The 23735-nt window shown below is 41.6% G+C and overlaps 2 long non-coding RNA genes across 8 annotated transcripts in view; one reads left to right on the top strand and one right to left on the bottom strand.

Moving 5' to 3' along the window:
• Window positions 1-13506: 13506 nt before the first annotated feature.
• LOC147343602 (uncharacterized) lies at window positions 13507-15857 on the bottom strand. Of its 2 annotated transcripts, none has more exons than XR_015156157.1 (3): window positions 15721-15857; window positions 14533-14913; window positions 13507-14406 (listed from the first exon to the last, which is right to left on the bottom strand). It is a non-coding gene; the product is annotated as an uncharacterized LOC147343602 (long non-coding RNA). The 2 variants fall into 2 exon arrangements; XR_015156158.1 differs by having other exon boundaries at window positions 14533-14910; window positions 15721-15736.
• The window catches only part of LOC147343603 (uncharacterized), a 131126-nt gene continuing 123195 nt past the window's right edge, over window positions 15805-23735 (top strand). For all 6 annotated transcript variants that reach the window (XR_015156161.1, XR_015156163.1, XR_015156162.1 and 3 more), the window contains exon 1: window positions 15805-15943. This is a non-coding gene — a long non-coding RNA (uncharacterized LOC147343603). The remainder of the gene's footprint in view (window positions 15944-23735) is intronic.

Here is a 23735-nt window from a genome sequence, read left to right on the forward strand (position 1 = left end):
TATGGGGAGGGCACATCAGGACTTGATGTGAATTTACCTTTTGAATAAAGCATGGCATGATATGAGTCTGATGCAGTCCTGGGTGTAATAGAACCCAGGGACCAGTTCAAAGCAAGAGAGGAAATTTATCAGAGTGTCCATGGGATGCATGCAATTGTTGGTGAAGTTTGAGTATCATCTTTGTTAATCATCATGTAGGTTTTACATTTTTCTATTAATAATAACTTTAAAGACACCAAATATGTTTTAATCTATAAACAGATATATATATCCTACTGTATATTTAATTCAGTAGATCATGATGGGGGAAGATTATTAATTCTGAATCACAGGTAAATAAGTGTGTGAATGAAGATCAGACTCGTAGGAGTGAAGGCAGGACATGAAACAGAATTCAGAATGTTCACTTTCTTACTTCAGGCTCAGAACATAAATATTCATTAAGTTTCTTGTTGTTTTCTCTTAGATTTATATTTGCATTTCTTTTCATTGATTTACTTTAGTTCAAAATATACAATTTCATTTCAAGGAAGGGACACTAAATCAATTATTTATCTTCTTAATGTTCCAGTTGTGTCTGGTAACTTGATGAAATACACAAGTGGTTTGGAACGTAGCGTTAGTCAATATAGCCAAAGAGAATAAGGAAAGAAATAAATGGGACGAATACACATACCAATATCCACTTCTTTTCCAGCCTTCAACATGCTTTCTTGTTTCTCCTGTGATGTCTTAACTCCCTCCTAAATACTGGCTGTCTAGACATAGTACTATTTTCATGTCATTTTACTTTGGTAAACATTTACTTCCTTATTAGTGTCTGTTCCTTATTAACATTCATTTCCTTTGCTTTTCTATTTGCTGCTGTTGCTGCTGCGTCGCTTCAGTCATGTCCGACTCTGTGTGACCCCATAGACTGCAGCCCACCAGGCTTCTCGTTGCTGGGATTCTCCAGGCAAGAACACTGGAGTGGGTTGCCATTTCCTTCTCCAATGCATGAAAGTGAAAAATGAAAGTGAAGTCGCTCAGTCATGTCCGACTCTAGAGACCCCATGGACTGCAGCCTACCAGGCTCCTCCATCCATGGGATTTTCTAGGCAAAAGTACTGGAGTGGGGTGCCATTGCCTTCTCTGGCTTTTCTATCTACTGTCTCTCTCTTTTTACCCCTTCATATATATTTTTTGAATACCAATTTTTACCACTGGGCATTTAACCCCTTCCAGAGTCAGAGAATTGCTACTAGAATGACAATGAAATGGCTTTAGAGGAATTAATACAATGTTAGCTCTGTGGAAAAACTCATACTTAATGTTAGAAGATTTCGATTTCCAGATGGAGATCTTTATCATCTAGACCACTCTTAGGCTTTCCCTGGTGGCTCAGATGGTAAAAGAAAGTGCCTGCAATGCCGGAGACCCAGGTTTGATCCCCGGGACAGGAAGATCCCCTGGAGAAAGAAATGGAAACCCACTCCAGTATTCTAGCCTGGAGAATTCAATGGACAGAGGAGCCTGGTGGGCTACAGTCCATAGGGTGGCAAAGAGTCGGACATGACTTAGCAACTAACACTTTCACTTTCACATACTGTCCGGACTAACTCTATGGGGAGATCATCAGAAGGAGCGCTGGGGCCCAGATCCAGATCCCAGGTCCATAGTGGTACATATATTCTCCCCACTCAGTTCTTCCCTAATTCTCTTAGGCTACATTGACAACTGCTACATTCCAAACCATTGGAGTCTTTCATCAAGTTACCAGATACTATGAGAACATTAAGAAGATACATACTTGATTTAGCATCCCTTCCTTAAAATGAAATTGGACTTTGAACGAAACTAAATCAACGATCATGTTCTGAGCCTGGAGTACTGGACATCCCCAAGCAAATGGCGACAGTGACGTTAAAGTTAGAGGTAAGACCCTCCTTAATAAAACTGAAGGCTACTTGAACGGTGTTCCTGATCTCTTTTAAAAAGCGTAGCAATTGCTTGGAAAGAGCACCTGGCATTCAGACATGCTGACAAACATCAGAAAAGCTTTCTGCTGGGCTGACCACGCCAGGGTAAGGACTGGGGAGTATCAGCAGAGGGAGCTGAAATAGTAGAATTATAAGCAGAGGAAAAGCTTTAGGAAAGAACAAACCTAATTCAAATGTCATCACAGTACAGTGAATTGCAGGGAAAGGATGGATGGTAGGCTGCAGTCCATGGGGTCACTAAGAGTCAGGCATGACTGAGCGACTTCACTTTCACTTTTCACTTTCATGCATTGGAAAAGGAAACGGCAACCCACTCCAGTACTCTTGCCTGGAAAATCCCGTGGGTGGAGGAGCCTGGTAGGCTGCAGTCCATGGGGTCGCTAAGAATTGGGCATGACTGAGCGACTTCACTTTCATTTTTCACTTTCATGCATTGGAGAAGGAAATGGCAACCCACTCCAGTGTTCTTGCCTGGAGAATCCCAGGGACAGAGGAGCCTGGTGGGCTGCCGTCTATGGGGTCGCACAGAGTCGGACACAACTGAAGCGACTTAGCAGCAGCAGCAGCAGTAGCAGTTATTGTGAGAGACTATCCTGGGAGCGCAAAAATCACACGTGGCCTTTTGAACCAGGAGGACCCCTGACTGCTGGTGTCACGCTGTATCTATCTCAAGCAGTTATCACTGTTACCTTTTTCTTAGGTTGGAAGGACTTTGGGTCATACAATTATCTTTCCTTGAACACATGTGCCTGTTGGACACCTGGGCAGTGAAAAAATGCTCTATTATGATAGGAAGCCATAGCTAGGAGAGCAGGAAGAAGGTTCAGAACCTGAAGGTCTGGATACAATTGGCAAGAAATAACAAAACCGATACCATTTATTGATTGATTGCTACTGGCCAGGCTTCATGCCAGGATGTGGAGAATTTAGTCAAGGAGAATTTAGTCTCTGTCCTCAAGCTTATAAGTCTGATGAAAATTTGCCAGAAACCAGGGAATTCACAGACCCTGAAGGTAACCCTGTTGCTTCAAGATCCCAGACAAGATAGGACAAAATGCTGGAAAAGAAAGCAGCAGAAGTTTTACTATAGAGATCTTGAAAGAAAGATGCAGACATCAATCATGGGACATGTCAGGGCCTTGCATAAGTGAGCAAGGAGGACATAGAGGGACAAGGACAGCGGGCTGATCTGGCTAGAGTAGAGAGGGCAGGACCAATAGCAATGCTGGCCCAGAAATGCAGGTCATCATTCACTCACTAGTTGGCTTTTGACAGACAAGCCTTCCCTCCAAAGAGGGCACACTGTGGATGCAAGCCTGGTTAGGGCTTGCTCCTGAAAATAAGAGGGAAGAGTACAGCTTTACTACCCCTTCCCTTAAGCCTCTCCAGTTCTCTTCTCATCCCTTATTTCCCCCTAAAGGTTGAGGCTCATCGTATTTCAGGAACATGCTTGCCACCAAAACAATTACAAACCTGTACTTTACCATTAAGAAGGTCATTCTCTGTTAAGAAGAGAGATAGGAACCAAAGATGACAATTATTGTTATTCATTCACTCATGTCTGTTTGCAACCCCATGGACTATACCTCGGCAGGCTCCTCTGTCCTCCACTATCTCCCAGAGTTTGCTCAAATCCATGTCCTATAGAGTTGGTGATGCCATCTAACCATTTCATCTTCTGCCACCCTCTTCTCCTCCTGCCCTCAATCTTTCCCAGCATCAGGGTCTTTTCAATGGGTTGGCTCTTTGCATCATGTGGCCAAAGTATTGGAGCTTCAGCTGAAGATGACAATACAGGGCATTTTAGTGTTAATGGGAGGTATATTCAAGTTATGATGGGATCTGAAGATGAAATATCTAATTCCAAGGGAGAAATTTTAGGGAACATTCAAAGAGGAGGTGGCACTTATGCAGGATTTTGAAGGACAATGAATAGTTTCCCAATTGCATAGTTCCAGGGGTTTGCAGGTCAGTTTGGAGAAGGGAAAGATATACCAGGCAGATACGTACCACCAGGATGCAAAAAGGGGTGAAAATGTGTAAGAAATTTGGGACGTTACAGAAGTCTTGTGTAGGAAAGAAGAGCTAGAAGCAGGAGTGAGGCTTAATAGGCAGGCATAGGGCAGTAAGAAAAGGTTTTATGTGTTGAGTTTACTTACATCTGGGGAAACCTGTCCAGTTCATGCCTTTCTATGGGACCTGCTCATTATTCACAACCTTGCTGAAGGTGTGAGTCAAGGTAACCTGTTTGTCCCTGGCTGTCACTGGCCACAACACTTGAGTAAAAGGTGATTGCATGGGCCCAGAGGAGCTAAACCATAGAGTAGGCTGAGCCCATCAAATGACAACTGTTCAACTAGGGATCATATGGGTGTGTGGTGGCTACCTGAGCAGACATCACCAAAGGCTGGGCTTTGGCAGCCTTTCTCCACCATGTGCTTCCTGAAGTAGAGCTCACAGGTCTGCAGAGAGAAACAAGATGATAGAACACGTGCTCAGAGAGAAGCAGAGACATGATAGCACCTGGCTTGTGAGCAAGGTTCTTCAGGTGTGCTTCCTGCCTCTGTGTGCCATGTGTTACCACTTGGTAACTTTTAATAAATACTCTTTCTTTTTGGGGGGAGTCAACTTATGTTCTTTGCAAACAACACAAAGACGCATGCCACTCTAAAGAGTTTGGACTTTTATCGTCAGTATGGAGAAAACATGAGAAGTAGTAGCAAGGGATAAGACAATTAGATTCATTCAGTTTTCATAAAATAACTTGGCTGCAGTGTGGAGAATGGTTCAGAGAGGATCAGCAGGACAGAAGGACAAAAGATATCAGAAGGACAGGAAAAATGCTAGGGAGCCACGGAAATGATCTGGGCACTATCTGAGGAATCCCTGAACTAAGGAGAGCACACTGGGAAGAGAATATAGAGCTAAGAGATATTTCGAAAGCCCTGATAAAAGGACTCGGGGAATGACTCTTGTCAAGGATCAAGGATACAGAATGGGTGATGAATCAGCTCAGTTCAGTTCAGTCACTCAGTCGTGTCCGATTCTTTGCGACCCCATGGACTGCAGCATGTCAGGCATCCCTGTCCTTCACCAACTCCTGGAGTCTGCTCAAACTCATGTCTATCGAGTTGGTGATGCCATCCAACCATCTCATCTTCTGTCATCCCCTTATCCTCCTGCCCTCAATCTTTCCCAGCATCAGGGTCTTCTCAAATGAGTCAGTCTTTCACATCAGGTGGCCAAAGTATTGGAGTTTCAGCTTCAGCATCAGTCCTTCCAATGAATACTCAGGACTGACTTCCTTTAGGACTGACTGGTTGGATCTCCTTGCAGTCCAAGGGACTCTCCAGAGTCTTCTCCAACACCACAGTTCAAAAGCATCAATTCTTCATCCCTCAGCTTTCTTTAGAGTCCAACTCTCACATCCATACATGACTACTGGAAAAGCCGAAGCTTTGTCTATATGAACCTTTGTCTATATGATGAGTTAGCCTGTGTGAATAGCAAATTTGTAGTCATGGTAAGGACTTCAGGAGCAGCTAGATTTGTAAGTGAAAAAACAAAGAAAAAAGAGATTAGTTTCAGAGACATTGAGGAAAGTGTAAGACATTCCCATAGAATTGTAAGTTCCAAGGAACATTTCGGGCTTCCAGTTACAGAAAGTAGCTGAAACAGTGGTAGTGAAAGTGATTGGCAGTAGTGTCGATTGAATAAGGAGTATAAGAAATCTAAAGCTAAACTAAAAAAAGCAGCAGTATTCAAGGGACAGACTGAAAAGTAAACGGAGAAAAAGTTTGGGAATGAGTGACTTTTCATTCATTTCATAGGAATGAAAAGCCAGGAGAGCAGTGGTAAGAGAAAAAATTTGTACAGTTAAAAAAAAAAAAAAGTGTCAGATGATGCAGTGAAGTCACTGAACCTAAGACTTGAATATAGACATGTCAAGGGCCGTGGTGGACTCCATCACAGACCATGCTGAAATCCAAGGAACAGACTGATGGGCTGGCCCGTGACTGGTTTGAGGAGTCAGAGGGCAGAGGGGTATCTACAGGGGTGAGCAGGGATCCACAGGGCCAGGTCAGAAGCAGACTTGCTGTCCATGAAAGTCTGTTAAGGATCCATTGAACACTATACAACATTGCAAATCTGGGATTCTTTTCAAACCATAGGCTTCTTTAACTCTGAAGTTTAATGACTAAACTATCCAGGAGCATTTAAGAATTGCATTCTTCCCAGGCTTATGAAATGTAAAAGGGCAAACCTCCCACTTCGCTAATGAGAGAATCCAATTACTGTCTAACCAAAGTGATTTAATGGCTAAGTAAGATAATTTGAAGAATCTGGAAGAATCATACATGCAAATAAGTAATTTTCTAGAATGTTTATCTACCCCTCCCAGCTGAAGTCACTGCAGATCTAGCTCTAGTCAGTCCTGATGGACCCATGCCCCGATGACCTGCTAAGCGGAGTTTGCAGCCCTGGATCTGGGGTGCAATATGGCTGTGGGGTGAGTCTTGGCCACTCTGAATCTCAGCCTCCTGCAGGTGCTCCCCAGCTTCGTCTGACCCATATCCCTTAGAATCTAAATCCTCAGTGGATTTTCCTCTCTTCCTTTGTAGACTTGAAGATCATTTGCTGCCTGTCACCTAATAAGAACTTACTGGACCCTGACCTTGACCTGAACCAGGCCTGAAGTCAGCCTGAGTTTCCCCATCACTCTGGGTCTTCAGCAGGGAACCAGCTGCCACTGCCTCCCCGCTGGGCTGTATTCCCAAAGGCTCAGCCTGCTGATCCCCACTCATTAAAGTGCATGATTTTTAAATCACAGATAAATAGCTACTGTCACAGAAAAGCATTCAGTCTGCTTCTGTATTTTTCCAGAGGCAAAACTGAAGTTGAATTAAGGGAAAGGAGTATTATACTCAAGTCAGATCAGTGGATGCTTCTCTTGAAAACAGGACCCAAATGTCCATATTAGGTCAGTGATGGGGGAGAGCAAAGGAGAGGAGATTTTTTATTGGAAATGTGCTGCTTTGTAGTGAAGACAGTTTTGCGAGGATGTCTGTGAAAGTCTTGCTTTAGCAATAAGAGTCCAAATGAATGTTTCAGGAAGTGGCTAAGAAAAATTTCAGATGTGACTGATATCCTGTTGTAATTTGGTTGACAGATAATCTTGTCTTTACAGCATTTTCTTTTTCTAAAACAGAATTTGGCATTTTTCCTCTTGTAAAAACAGATACGTCAAATTAAAGAAAGACAAATTGTATTGTCTTGTAAAGTTTTTACATTTGAGATGAGAGAATCAGATGGAAGTATATTATGGTGAAAAAAAAAAGCTATACAAGTTTAAAATATATTGTTCTGCTGATACGTGTCATTGTAATACAGCTCCAGAACTGATTCTATCCTGGGTATAATTTTATCCTTCTCTACTTCCTCCATCCTTAAAAAAAAAACCCAAAACTAAATAAAGAATTGGTCCATAGTTTAATTGGCCTTGAGAACATGTTTGGCTTTAATACTTAAATTTTAGAGTTTTGATTATTTTAAAAATAATAATCATTGATCATTTTATTTTAAGATTTTTGTGACCATTAACTGATTTTAATATGCCTTAAAAAAAACCTGTTGCACTAATATTTTAGGGTGCCAGAAGTATTTTCTACTCTGATGAAATATTTAGGTGGTTTCTGGCCAGAGAAGATCAATAAAATAGGGCCGAACCCTTTGTCAATAATGTTGAGATTCTTTTTATTCCCAGATCACAAATGGACAGGAGAAGCTTTGCTCTTCAGAAGCAAGTATTTAACCACTAAAAATAGCTCATAGAATGTGAAGTCACTCAGAAGACCTCGTGAGCATGGGAAAATGAGAGCCCTTGGTTCACTTTCTGTGATAAGAAAATTTCAAAGTACACCAGGGACTGGGATGGGACATCAGGCTGGACTCTCATTCTTCCCCAGAGGCGCTTATTTCGGGAATGCTTACAGATGATGAAAGCGTGTTTGTACAGTAAACACCCAGAAAGAAATCCAGTGTGTCAGTGGCAGTACAGACAAAGTCAGGGCTGCATTAGTGGAGAAATCAGATTAGAAACTTCATTAGACTTTCAGATGCCTGGCGGTGGGGCCTGACTGCCTGAGGTTTGGGGAGGTGGGGGACAGTGAGAAAACCAACAGCTGCAGAAATGAGTGTTAATCAAGTGGTTGTGTCTGGTGGGAGATTCAAGCAGTTGGAAAGACTTCAGAATGTACTTTCTCCTTTTCCGATCTCCCATTAAGCCCTTGCCTATCCCAGAATGGGACGTGCCCACTTGGAAATTATTTTAAGGCTAATTGCTCTTAGGGGACATGTGGCTGTGGCCAAGTTTCTTTAGCCCTCCCCCTTCACACTGACATCACCCTTTCCTCTGGTGTCCATAAAGCACCCGCCCCCCACCCCCTGAGACAGAGATAGAGGTCAGGCCTGGAGCCGTGTGTGAGCAGACTTACAGCAGGGAGGGGCCGGCGCTCACCTCCCTGTCCTCCCATCTCAGACCACAGGTGGGCAGCGGAGCCCAGCACTAAGTGAGACAAGATGGGGTGGGCGAGGATCAGCGCTGATTTCTTCAGTCTCAGGTGTCTCCATCAGGATGCGCATTCACTTCCTTCCTCACACTCTTGACCTCAGCAGACAGGACCTGTAGTAGGCATTCAGACTGTCTCCGGCTCTTAGCACAGGGCCCTGAATGGGTCTAAAATATTACTGCTGCTGGTGTGGGGACAACAGAATCAGAGAGCCCATGAGCTCTAGCACTGGAAGACCTCTGCTCTGCTAACCAGAAAACCAAAAACTCCATTTGACGTAATTCTGGGGAGAGAGAGGGAGTGTACTGGGACTTCCCAGGTGACTCAGTGATAAAGAATCTGCCTGCAATGCAGGAGACACAGATAATGTACGTTTGATCCCTGGATTGCGAAGGTACCCTGGGGGAGGAAATGGCAACCCACTCCAGTACTCTTGCCTGGAAAATCGCATGGACAGAGGAGCCTGGCGGGCTACAGTCCATGGGGTCGCATGACTCAACAAACACAGTTCAGTTCAGTCGCCCAGTTGTGTCCGACTCTTTGTGACCCCACGGACTGCAGCACGCCAGGCCTTCCTGTCCTTCACCAACTCCTGGAGATTGCTCACACTCATGTCCATTGAGTCGGTGATGCCATCCAACCATCTCATCCTCTGTTGTCCCCTTCTCCTCCGACCTTCAATCTTTCCCAGCATCGGTCATTTCCAATCTATCAGCTCTTCGCATCAGGTGGCCAAAGTATTGGAGTTTCAGCTTCAATATCAGTTCTTCCAATGAATATTCAACACTGATTTCCTTTAGGATGGACTGGGTTGGATCTCCTTGCAGTCCAAGGAACTCTCAAGAGTTTTCTCCAACACCACGGTTCAAAAGTATCAATTCTTCAGAACTCAGCTTTCCTTATAGTCTAACTCTCACATCCATACATGACTACTGGGAAAACAATAACTTTGACTAGACACACCTTTGTCAGCAAAGTAATGTCTCTGCTTTTTAATACGCTGTCTATGTTGGTCATAGCTTTTCTTTCAAGGAGCAAGTGTCTTTTAATTTCATGGCTGCAGTCACCATCTGCAGTGATTTTGGAGCCCCCCCAAATAAAGTCTGTTCCTATTTCCATTGTTTCCCCTTCTATTTGCCATGAAGTGATGGGACTGGATGCCATAATCTTCGTTTTCTGAATATTGAGCTTTAAGCCACCTTTTTCACTCTCCTCTTTCACTTTCCTCTAGAGGCTCTTCAATTCTTCTTCACTTTCTGCCATAAGGGTGGTGTTATCTGCATGTCTGAGATTATTGATATTTCTCCCGGCAATCTTGATTCTAGCTTGTGCTTCATCCAGCCTGGCATTTTGCATGATGTACTCTACATATAAGTTAAATAAGCAGGGTGACAAAATACAGCCTTGATATACTCCTTTCCCAATTTGGAACCAGTCTGTTGTTCCATGTCCAGTTTTAACTGTTGCTTCTTGACCTGCATACAAATTTCTCAGGAGGCAGGCAAGGTGGTCTGGTGTTCCCATCTCTTTAAGAATTTTCCACAGTTTGTTGTGATTCACACAAATACTTTGGCATAGACAATAAAGCAGAAGTAAATATTTTTCTGGAGCTTTATTCTTGCTTTTTTGATGATCCAGCAGATGTTGGCAATTTGATCTCTGATTCCTCTACCTTTTTAAAATCCAGCTTGAACATCTGGAAGTTCTTGGTTTATATACTGTTGAAGCCTCACTTGGAGAATTTTGAGCATTACTTTGCTAGCGTGTGAGATGAGTGCAATTGTGTAGTAGTTTGAATATTTTTGGCATTGCCTTTCTTTGGGATTGGAATGAAAACTGACTTTTCCAGTCCTGTGGCCACTGCTGAGTTTTCCGAATTTGCTGGCATATTGACTTCAGCACTTTCACAGCATCATCTTTCAGGACTTGAAATAGCTCAGCTGGAATTGTATCACTTCCACTAGCTTTGTTCGTAGTGATGCTTCCTAAGGCCCACTTGACTTCACATTCCAGGATGTCTGGCTTTAGGTGAGTGATCACACCATTGCGATTATCTGGGTCATGAAGATCTTTTTTGTACAGTTCTTCTGTGTATTCTTGTCAGCTCTTCTTAGTATCTTGTGCTTCTGTTAGGTCCATACCATTTCTGTCCTTTACTGTGCTCATCTTTGCATGAAATGTTCCCTTGGTATCTCTAATTTTCTTGAAGAGAGCTCTAGTCTTTCCCATTCTATTTTTCTCTATTTCTTTCCACTGATCACTGAGGAAAGCTTTCTTATCTCTCCTTGCTATTCTTTGTAACTCTGCATTCAAATGGGCATATCTTTCCTTTTCTCCTTTTCCTTTAGCTTCCTTTCTTTTCTCAGCTATTTGTAAGGCCTTCTCAGACACCCATTTTCCCTTTTTGCATTTCTTTTTCTTGGGGATGATCTTGATCTGTGGGGAGCACACACAGGGAGTTATTAAATATGAGTTTCAATTTTCATGTAAACATCCGATTAGTTTTAGTCCCCTGTAGTTGTAGCCTACAGAAAATCAAGTGTGGCTTTATTCAATGATTATACTTCTAAAGAAGGACAGTTCTAGCAAGGAAATATTCCCTGCTGGCACCTCTTGTCCAGAATGTATTAATAGTGCTTTGGGCCCTTAGGACATACATAACTGTAGATATAACCTTGTTTCATTCCTCACAGCAACAATATGATCTGATGGCTTATACCTTTATAGAAAGAGTGGGTCAGCCCTGGTTTGAGATCCTGCCACTTCTACTTCTAAGATATTGGTCCTTGGACAGTCAACAGCTGTGAGCTTCATTGCCCCTCTCTGTAAGAAGAGGAGTAGTAACCCACTCAGAAATTTTACTGGAAATAATATAATGTGCATATTATATCTACCACCTTGATTAATAAGTGGTATGTATAATTAATTATTACTAATTAAAATTTCAGATACTCGTATTTTATGTACTCCTGGTCATCATTAAAGAGGCAGCTTGCATTGCCCTCGTTCCTGATCTTTTTATATCCTCCCTCAGGATACCTCATCAACCACTGAATTTATTTTTTTGTTTAAGATTTTTGGCTGCACTGCAGGGCATGGAGGATCTTAGTTCCCCAACTGGGGATTAAACCCATGCCCTCTGCGTTGGAAACGTGGACTCTTAACCACTGGATCGCCAGGGAAATCCCCCACAACTGAATTTGAATCTCTAAACTTGTGGTTCTTAATCTTTTACTACTGAGGAATCACCTGGAAAATTTGTTAAAATGCAGAGTGCTTTGCTCCAACTATAGAGGTGATAATTCTGTAGGTTTGCAATGAGGTCCACACGTGTATTGTTAAAGGCATCACAGGTGTTTTTGATCCAGGTAATCAGACTGACCACAGCTTGAAAACCAAGTCCTTGTGTATGAGATGCCCTGTAGCCATCTCAGTCTTTGGCCTCTCATGCTGCTGTTTGCCTATTGCTTCTCAAGTAGCTATGTGTTCAAAGCATTATGCTAGGAACTGTACACATGTTATTTTATCTTAATAGTAATGCTACAGTAATTAGCATCCTGGTTTTATATGGAGAAATCTGAAACTGGAATAGTCTAGATAGCCCGTTCACTCACATGTCTGGTCTCTGGGCTGAGATGACTGGAAAAGCTGCGGGCTAACTACTGCTCACTCTTTATTTTGTGTCAATCATTCTTTTGTATATATATACACACAGACACACAAAAATGCTCACACAAATAAATCTTTTGTATACACATACACAGATGTTGTTGTTGCTAAGTTGTGTGCGACTCTGTGACTCCATGGACTGCAACAGGCCAGGCTTCCCTGTCCTTCACTATCCCCTGGAATTTGCTCAAAATCATGTCCATTGAGTTGGTGATGCCATCCAACTGTCTCATTCTTTGTCATCCACTTCTCCTCCTTCCTTCAATCTTCCCGAGCATCAGAATCTTTTCCAATGAGTCAGTTCTTCGCATCAGGTGGCCAAAGTATTGAAGCTTCAGCATCAGTCCTTCCATTGAATATTCAGGGTTGATTTCCTTTAGGATGGACTGGTTTGCTGCCCTTACTGTCCAAAGGACTCTCCAGAGTCTTCTCCAGCACCACAGTTCGAAAGCATCAATTCTTTTGTGCTCAGCCTTCTTTATGGTCCAACTCTCACATCCATACATGACTATTGGAAAAACCATAGCTTTGACTATATGGACCTTTGTTGACAAAGTGATGTTTCTGCTTTTTAATACACAGTCTAGGTTTGTTGTAGCTTTTCTCCCAAGGAACAGGCATCTTTTCATTTCATGGCTGCAGTCACCATCTGCAGTGATTTTGGAGCCCAATAAAATAAAATCTTTAGCCCCACCTCAGACTTCCCAACCTGAGGGATCCAGCAAAGGGACTGGGAATACTCAGGGAAAGAAAAATATATGTATATTCATATCTGTATATATATGTGTGTGTCCTTAAGCAACATAGTATTATATTTGTAAGATAAGCTCTATCAGTATAGGTTCTATAGTGTACTTATTTATGCTGCTATGCAATACTCAATTAAATAAATATAACAGATGTTGAAGAACAATCCAGGATGAAGAAAAATGTACGTTGAGTCTGAATTTAATTTTTAGAGCAGCATTATTCTGGCATCAATTTAGTCTTTCTGAAGCTCATTCCAAACAACATAGGATTCTGAAAGGCATTTTTTGATTGAGTACAGCAGGGAATGCAGCAGCATCTCTTGGTATGGAGCATTATCGTGGCCTGATGGCTTTTGAGTGGGTGTAAAACCTGGTCCAGTTCTCTGCAAGATCTAGGATGAGTCATAGAAGGCTCAAGCAGGCCTTTGGGTCAGGCAGCGGTCAAATCTGTTGGCACAAGTACAGGACTGGACAGAGATTTCTTTGAAAACACGAAGAAAACACCATATACAGGGATTATCTTTTCCCTGTCAATGGCTGTTTGTGTTGTTTTCTGGGTTTTGCTGTTAAAAATAAAACTGCTGTGAACATTTTGGATGTGTGTCGTGGTGCACACGGGGGACTTTCTCAAAGAAATATACCCAGAAGTAGAAGGTTGGAGTCACAGAGTGTGTGCATCATCACTTTATTAGGTAATGGTAATTTTTTTTCCCCAAGGGCTTTGTATAGTTTATGCTCCCACAGCAGTGTGTAAGACCTGTGGCTGTAATTCCCATAACACTTGCTGCTTTTGGCATCTGATGAATGGACACATCTCTTGCTGGCCAATTTGGGAAATGATAGGAGAGTTGAATCAAAGCAACATTATGGGAGCTGTACAGAATCAGCATTAGAGGTCTTCAGGCAAAGAGTTTGGTTTATCTATTTTTAAAAAATTAATGGAAATGTCTTGCAGAGTGTTGGCACTTGGAGGTTTAGCATATTCATGTTCACTTGATTGTAAAATTCTAGCCCCTGAATTGCTTTTCTATCTGGCTTGCATATTTTAAAAATCATTTGAAAGCCTGTATGTGTTGTATCTGCTTGAAATAGGCATAATTCCTATCGTGTAGGATCTTTGTGTGGGTTTGTAATAATGGGTTTAATGGCTGAAAGCATACGTAATGTTCATACAAGCGATGAGGTTGATACATCAAAACAGAAGTGGAGGGATGCTTAGAGGCCAAGTTAACAAGAGAAGACATAAACACAAGAAATCTTTAAATGCTTTTAAGTACAGCAGAATTTCGGAGATGTAATTATTTAGGGTGAGACTGGACGCAGAGCAGCTGTGTCTTCCTAGTGTAGCAGGTGCTGGATCTTCAGCCAATCTCTGTAGTCGTTGCAGATTAAGTTCACTGGGAAAGGCAGCTCTTGCTGTTCCTGTCGCTTTCTAACCATCTGAAAAATGATGCAACATTTTTCAGCAGGAAGCCTAATAAACCTTCAACAAATCACAGAAGGGGCTGGAGAACCCTGGAAGACCAAGGGGCATTGGAACACTAGGAAGAAAATCTTGGAACTTACCCTCTTCGCTACTAAATTTCCAGAAAGAATCCTGCTCAGGTTGGTCGTGGCTCTGAGTGGATATCTCAGGGCCCGCTCAGTCTGTGAAATTATCTGGTGACTCAGCCCTGCCTGTGAGAGACAGGTGTCCACTCCAGAAAGCTACCAACCTACTCAGCAGCCCTCAGCATAATGGTAATCAGTGACTGAGTAGTCAGCATCTGAGTCAATTGCAGGAAGGCATCTCTGGGACACAGCCAACTTCCCTTTAGAAACAAAATTCAGTTCAACCCAAGAAATTCATACCGCATTCCTATTTGCGTTCATGACAGTGAACAGTACGTTGCAGAAAGAGAGACAAGGAGCTTGCTTCAAGGAGCTTGCAATCAGACATGTTCTCTGCTTAAAAAGGGAAGAGAGGCAAGAGGGAAAAGAAGTCACACCTGTTGTCAGAGCTAAAATAAGCCTTCACCCTAGCTAGCCTGCAAGTCTGTAATTTGCAAACTTAACATCAGTGATTTTTCAGGAAAAGTTAGGGAGCATACATAAAGGACCTGGTATTTTCTTAGGTATGTTTTCACTAGTGAAAAGAGACAAAAGGCGTAGAACAGAAATCCTCTGAAAATGGAGCTCTGGGGAGAGGTCAGGCCTCTCCCAGCAAAGAGATAACCATCTTTGGAAATGCGTCTGCTTCTGTGTGTTTGATACCGCTGCAGGGTGAACCAGACCAATGTCAGCCCAGAAAAATTGGAACGGCCTGAGCATATCTGGAAACAGATACTCCACAGATGGAGAGAGAAGTGGGAGGTTAACTCAGACCACTTGATTTTAATTAAATAGCCTTCTGCAGGGGGAAACAAGATGGCGGAGGAGTAGGTGGAAGTGGAGTACATCCCTCTCTACAGACACAGCACGAGTACATCTTCAGGGGCAGAGGGTCTTCCAGAGCCCCAGCTGAGAGCTTGCAGGAGTCTGACCACCCGAAAGGAAATACTTGGATGCACGCAAAACTCGAGTCTGGCCTGAGCCTCTGGGGTGGGAGTGCTAAGTCCAGGACGCTAGACCGCCAGAGAGCTCCAGACTTAAGGGAATATTAATCAGCAAGAACTCCCACCAAGGTCTCCAGCTATATCCTGGCACCACCCAACTGCCTGCAGCACCCAGCGCAGGATGCCTCACCCAAACAACAAGCAGGACAAGAATACAAACCCAGTCATCAGCAGACAGGCTTCTCATGGACACCCCGCAAAAAACTGCCTCACACGGCCCTGCCCGTCAGAGGGGAGAAACTCCTCTCCCCTCACCAGAATGCAGGCACAAGTCCCTCCCAGCATGAAGCCTACAGAAGCCACTGGATCAACCTCACCCAACCGGGGAGCAGAGACCAAAAGCAAGAGGAACTACGCCATAGGGAAAGGAGACCTCAAACACAGTAAGTTAATTAAACAGCTTTCCGTTTTGTGAACCTGGAAAAGAAAAGGCAAGCGGAGCTGGTAAAGTTCATATGACATCGACTGTCTTTATAACGCCCAGAGAGGAAGTCTCTGAGCCCTAACCCCAGGACTCGTCTCAGTTTCCCTTCCTAAGCGGGGTAGTGTTCTTACGACTGGGGTTAAGTGTGAAGTGTTTGAGAAGCACACAGTCACAGAAGGCGGCTTTAATCACCTTGGCGTGTATCCGAAGAAAGGGTGGATGTAGCTGTGACATTTGCTATTTAGGGATGTTTGACAGAACACCTTTGAGGGAGGGAACATGAATTCATGGTTAGCAGAACAGATGGACGGAAGGGCAGCCCAACCCTGCTTCCACAGTGGGCTCCAACGCTCTTGGTCACATTGAGGACGCAGCCATCCAGAAACATCGAGGCCAGATGCAGGAAACTTGCCAGGGTCCAGGTGTACACAAAGTTGGGGGTGAACTCGTTTTCTGCTTATAACTGAAGCTGACTCCGGTTCTCTTTCTGCTGCAGGATTTATAAGACCGTAGTGGAGAAAGGACAAGTGAAAGGAATCTATAGTTGCCTCTCTCACCTTCATTTTGCTCCAGATGTTATTAATGCCAAGCGTTTCCTCCCTCATCTCCTACATACTTTGCTTATTTACAATTAATTATCCAGAAAACATAGTAGCAGCCATTACTGATATTCTAATACTGAGCATACAATGCCTCGGTCAGTTGTCTTCAGCTGGGGGAGATGTCCTTGCAGGGTAATGGCTGGCAGTATCTGGAGCTGTTCTGGGTTGTTACAACTAGGGAGGAGATGCTAGTGGTATGTAGCAAGTAGGGGCAAGTGATGAAGCTAAAATATCCTACAGGGCACTGGATCCTAAATGTCAACACTGCTAAGGTTAAGAATCCCTGGTCTGTTAAGATCAGCTTTCTTGCAGAAAAAATCTTGGAAAGGTTCAGTGGGGTTGGATGAGCTGGTTTTTGGCTTTCCTTCATTGACCATTATGTATTATCAGGCAGTTTTCCTTTTTTAAAATTTTTATTTATTTATTTTTGGCTGTGCCGGATCTTCATTGCTGCACATGGGCTTTCTCTAATTGTCGCAAGTGGGGGCTGTTCTCCAGTTGCAGTCCTCGGGCTTCTCATTGCTGTGGCTTCTCTTGTGGAACATGGGATCTGGGATGCTGGGGCTCAGTAATCGCGGCACGTGGGCCCAGTAGTTGCAGCGCCTGGGTTCTAGAGCACAGGCTAGTAGTTGTGATGCATGGGTTTGTCCCATGGCATGTTGGATCTTCTGGATCAGGGATCAAACCCATGTCTCCTGCTTGGCAGGCAGATTCTTTACCACTGAGCCACCGGGGAAGTAGCAGGCCGTTTTTATGATGCCTTTGACATGAAGCTTCTTTGTATAAATTGGATCATCACTCTTGTTTTTGAGAAATGCTGTTGTTCAGTCACCCAGTCGTGTCTGACTCTTTGTGACCCCATGGATTGAAGCCCTCCAGGTCTCTCCCTCACCATTTCCCCAAATTTGCCCAAGTTCATGTCCACAATGCAGGGGACTTGAGGAATGTTGTAGGTCACAACGATTTGAATTTCATCTTTGCTCAGTTCATTGCTAACTTTGACGTAGAAGGGAGATTTCCTACTAAGCCCTCTAATCTATATTTTCTTATTGTGAGTAAGTGGGAAGATTCTCCTTGTCTACTGGTCTTTTTTTTTGCTCCTGAGGAAATTATATACTTATTGAGAATCAACAACATATTTTGGATGGTCATTGCTTGAATATTTATTCTCCCTTAATTTATTTAAATCCAATAACTTCTATTTATAGCTCCATTATTAATATCATTTGTTCAGGAGAGTGAATCAAGCAAAAGAGTGTACTGGAAACCTGCAGAAATGTCCTACACCTGGCTGTGTTTACACTTTCTTCATGATCTTTCAGAGTCATGGCTGCTTCTAGACGGTGTGGTGGTTCATTTTGCTGGGCTGAGCTCCACAACTTGGTATATGGCAGAGCTTTGGAGATCTAATGCAGATGCCCCAAAATTAGTTGCCCTTGAATAGAAAGCATTGTTAGAAGATTCTTAAATCTTTTCCCATTCTTGAACATATGAATATTTGGGGATATAGGTAAAATAATCAACTAAGTAACTAAAAGTATTTAAGTCTTCTGCATTGTGGACATGAACTTGGGCAAACTTCGGGAAATGGTGAGGGACAGAGAGGCCTGGAGTGCTTCTGTCCATGGGGTCGCAAACAGTTGGATGCAACTGGGCCACCGAACAACAACAATGACATTTCTTAAATTTGGTACTATCTACACATTTATTTATTTATTTATTTTAAATTTTATTTTTAAACTTTACAAAATTGTATTCGTTTTGCCAAATATCAAAATGAATCTACACATTTAAACTACCATTATTACACAGTAACTGAGCAAGATTCTTTCCACTGCTAATTTTTTTGTAAAACAATTTTGCTCAATTTGTCACATGTATCTTCAAACAGGTGGGTCTTCATCATCACCAGAGCAACTTGTTAGGCCCACTTGGATCTCATTTTCCCTGTCATATTCCATATATTTTTGAGAAGCACTACTTTTGAATTGGGCTTCTTAGGTGGCTCAGTGGTAGAGAATCCACCTGCAATGCAGGAGACGTGGGTTTGACCCCTGGGTAGGGAAGATCTCCTGGAGAAGGAAATAGTAACTCTCTCCAGTTTTCTTTCCTGGGAAATTCCATGGAGAGAGGAGTCTGGTGGCCTATAGTCCATGGGGTACAAAGAGTTGGATAGGACTTAGTGACTAAACACAACTTTTGAATTATATATGATGTTGCCATTAGAAATTTTTATCCTACACTGTAGGTGGTTGTTCATATAACATTGAATTATTCTTTTCATTCATCTTTTAAATGTATATTTACAATATTCACTTGTAACTGGTCGTATATCTGTAAGAATAATGATTATGTATGTTCAGAATATTTTACAGGTTCTGAAGATGGCTTCTGTAAGCATCCCAAACTAGCAGTGATAGGGGTCATTACAGTAGAACTTTTTGCCATAAACTATATTTTTTGTTCATAATAAAGTAATTGTAATGGCATCCTCTAAGGTGACTGATTCTTTAAGGTGACCCCCTCTTTTTAAGGTATAATTTATTGAAGTGGGGGAAAAAAATCTCTGACCTAAATATCTGACCATACAAAGCATGTAACTGTGAATTTTTCTGATTTGGATCATTCAGTGTTGTTATGAGACTTACACTTGGCTTTGCTTACCTGATAGCTCAGTTGGTAAAGAATCCATCTGCAATGCAGGTGACCCCGGTTCGATTCCTGGGTTGGGAAGATCCGCTGGAGAAGGGATAGGCTACCCACTCCAGTATTCTTGAGCTTCCCTGGTGGCTCAGCTGGTAAACAGTCTGCCTGCAATCCAGGAGACCTGGGTTCGATCCCTGGGTTGGGAAGATTCCCTGGAGAAGGGAAAGGCTACCCACTCCAGTATTCTAGCCTAGAGAATTCCATGGACTGTATAGTCTATGGGGTCACAAAGAGTCAGACATGACTGAGCAACTTTCACTTATACTTGATAATACAGAGAAGAATCTAATATAATATCTGGAAACTGGTTTAAGAAAAAATGCAATCTAAATTCAGTTAAATTTTGCTTAAATAATTCATTTAAAAGCTACTCCCTATAGGCTTTTCCTAGCCCCTGTTCCAAACCCTAAGCTGTAGAAAAGTCTCTTATTGCTTAAGGGGAGACTCTCTAAATAATGCCCACATGGGGGGGACTGCAGAGCCCAGGTGCTCCATTTGTATGACTTCATCCTGAAACTACCACATGTTTACCCCCAGAGAGGCCAGCAATATGTTTCTGAAATAATATGTAAATAAAAAAACTGTAAAGAAAGAAAATGAATAAAACATCAAACCAAAGTACATGGTTTCCAGGTGTACATCCAAGACAGCTTTTTGACAGATGTAAATATTTCCTGAGTAATTACCCTTATCTTCTGATGTGTAGCCTTAATGTCATTTAAACAACATAAATGCAAGTTAGGTAGTTAAAAACAGAATTCCACCTGGATTTCAACCTCGGTTCCAACATTTACTACCTGGGGACCAGTCACCACTTCTTTTCAACTTTCTTTAAGGATGCTTTTCAAGGTGACTACCAAAAACAGAGAAGATAATAAACTTGGAAATGCCTGGCACATAAAAAAACAGTTGAAAAGTGAAAAAACAAAAGTGTCAGTCACTCAGTAGTGTCTGACTCTCTGTGACCTCATGGACTATGGCCTGCCAGGCTCATCTGTCCATGGTATTTTTCAGGCAAGAACACTGAAGTGGGTTGCCATTCCCTTCTCCAGGGGATCTTCCTGACCCAGAGATTGAACCCGGGTCTCCTACATTGCAGGCAGATTCTTTACTGTCTGAACCACTAGGAAAGCCCCAAAAAACAGTTGAAACTGATTAATAAAAGTATAAAATGTTGCTGATAATTTAGTGGTTATTATGTCTTTCATCAACAATTATTTATTTCTACCATTTTGATTGTAAGAGTATAAGCTTATTTTGAGGAACTAACAATATTCTATATTTATATTTTTAGAAAAAATATAAATAATTTTGCTTTCAAAATCTGAAGTAACAGAAGCTAGGAATGGATAAGCCATTTTAGGCTTTTCTTTTTCTCCCCCCAAGTGAGGTTTTTCCCTGGTCCAGTTTTCAATAGAAATGGGATATAGAATTTTTCTGCCAAGTGTTCCTGGAAAGTTTTCACATGAAGGAATCACTTGTTCTTTGTTTATTTGGTCCTATGGCCATGTCTGAATCAGGTCAGAGTATAAACTTTGATCAAGAAACAGACCTGTGGACAAGACGGCAAACTAGCACAGGAGACCGGCCTGTGTAAGCTCAACCTGGAAACGCTACACCAGCAACACGGAGGGCGATAGCAACCGCAGTGAGCTCTAGTGATCACCAAGGGTGTCAGGGGCGTTCTCCGGGAGGTGAGCAGCTGTCCTGACCTGAAGAGAACCAGATGCTGCGAGCTAGGGGCTGCTGTGAGCAGGAGCTTTCTAACCTCGTCTCTTCAGCCAGCATCGCCCTGGCTGCATCATTGTGTTCTCCATTGCGCTGTAGTGAGGGGACGCCGCAGCCCCGTGCCAGCACCGGTGGAGGAGCCAGATAACAGTGAAAGGGTGGGGCGGGAACCCGGATCGTTACCATCTCAAGTGGGGAGGCTGGTACCCTTTCCTTGTTTAATGCACAAGATAATTACAACAGAGGGAACTGGACTCTAGGAACAGCAGTGTCTGGGCAAAAGAAATGGGAGTTCAGTGAAAGGCAGGATTGAGGCTTGGAGTAGATGTGCTGTTGTTATTTAGTCACTAAGTGGTGTCCAACTCTTGTGACCCCATGGACAGTAGCCCACCAGTCTCCTCTGTCCATGGGATTTCCCAGGCAAGTATACTGGAGTAGTTGCCATTTCCTTCTCCAGGGGATCCTCCTGACCCAGGGATTGAACAAGAGTCTTCTGCTTTGGCAGGTGGATTCTCTACCACTGAGCCACCAGGGAAGCTCTGGAGTAGACACAGAGGCTTCCAAATGTGCAATAATAGAGGTTCTTCTCTCTAAGTCATTTCCATAACCTCCCAAAGGTACCAGGAGAGGAATATGTGCTAGGTCTAAGTTTTACTCTCTGCTCCAATTAAGTGCTCCCAGATAAGGTAATCAGTAGTCCTAGCAGAATTTAAGTTCATAGGAAGAGGAAAGAAAAAAGGTTTTTAAAAAAATTAAAGGTAATTGAGGAGGTATACTAATTCTTTTTTTGAGGTGTATTACCTCTGAAAAGAAAAATAGATACTGAAGACTCTTATCAGAGCAAGCTGAATTAATGGCCCAGATAAAGCAAGGATTAAAAATCAATGGCTATCTTCAGCAAGAAGGGCAAAATACTACAAATATGGATCAGGGAAATCAGTGAAGAATCAAATAAAGATAGGAATAAACTACATAACAGAAGAATTGATGTAGCCAAAGGATGAATCAGTGAGATCAAGGACCTAGCTACAGAATTTTCCTAGAAGTTGCAATAAAGGGATAGAGAGATGGAAAATATCCAAGAATAAGTAAAATATAGAAAGAAGATAGAAAGGTCCACTTTGATCTATTAGATAAACTGAATGGAGCCCAGCATTCTTGTTGTTGGAATAATGGCTAAGAATTAAAGACAGAAGAACCAGATCAAAAGGGCCCATAGAGCAAGAGCCAACATCGATAAGGGAAACCCCAAATCTTGGCACAAGGCGTTTCATTTAAAACATCAAAGACAAATTCTAAAAGTGTCTAGAAAAAACTTCTTTCTATAAATTAATTAACATCAAAAATCTCAATGGCAACTGTAGAATGTTAAAGTAATATTTTTAAAATACTGAAGGAAAATAATCTCATTTAAACTTGCATATACAAGTAAATTATCATTTAAACATGAGATTGATTAAAAGCATTCTGAGATATACGTACAAGTCATATAAAACATTAACTCTATAGAAAACATTCTACAGAAAGTCCTATGCAGAGAAAACACATGGTTTCAAAAGAAAGAAATAATGGCAAAAAGTGTGTATAATTATTTGTATATATCTATAACAGAGCTATCCAGTAGACCTTTATTTTTGATGGAAATGTTCTATTTTTGCTGTCCAATCTGATAGTCCTTAGCCATATATAGCTATTATTATGTAAAGTGTGGCTAATGTGGCAAAAAACCCTGAGCTTTAAATTGTATTTAATTTTAAGGAATTTATATTTGAATCATCATCTGTGGTTTGTGGGTTACTACATTGTATGGTATAGTTTTATAATAATCTAAGTAAAAGTTGTAGATCATACTAATATATGGTGAGAAGTAAGGAACAAGGAGAGATAGGGAGATTTTGATGGAAAACCGAGGTCCTTTTGTTCAAGGGGAAGAAATAGATATTAATGGGCTCTAAGAAAGTAAAGTATAAAGTTTAATACATTAGCAACAAAAATATAGAGGTTGAATTTTAATTTTCAGGCCAGATAGAAAAAATTGATCTAGTCAAAGAAAGGCAGAAGGTGAGGAAAAAATTAAATAAGAATAAAGGATAATTACATGAAAAATTAAATAGAAGTAAATCATGACAGTAATTAAAGTAAATGTAAAGAAATTAAACATGCACACCCAATCAGTGAGACACTCAGTGGAAATAAGATGCCACAATACATTGTCTACAGGATAAATTTAAGATGAAAAGAAACAGAAAAATTGAAAATAAATAGTTAAAAATATGGAAAACTGATCAATTTAAGTAACAGATAAAATGCAATTTAAGCTGTTAAATAATATAAGTAAAAATATAAATGTTATTTATATTACAAAAATAAAGATTAAAATGTAAATGATGGAAAAATACTTGTATTATGAATGAATACTTGCATGAATACTTGTATTATGAAAAAAGACGTTATGAGTATAAAGTAGGTAGATCCACAACTGTAATTAGTGTTGTTAACAGATGTCTGAGAAGAAAAACTGATCAAGAAGACAAAAGTGAAAAAAGGAAGGATTTAGATTATTTGAGGGAAAAAACCTTAGGATTAGTAAACTAAATTGGTAGATGTAAACAGAATTTTATACTCTGAAGCATAGGATACACATTCTTTTTGCATGTACATGAATATTTATAAATGAAAACTCAAATTTTATAGAGGCAAAAGCATAAAATTAGA

Source organism: Bos grunniens, chromosome 27, assembly GCF_055505025.1.
Source record: "Bos grunniens cultivar Pamir isolate PY7600 chromosome 27, Bosgru_T2T1.0, whole genome shotgun sequence".
NCBI lineage: Eukaryota > Metazoa > Chordata > Mammalia > Artiodactyla > Bovidae > Bos > Bos grunniens.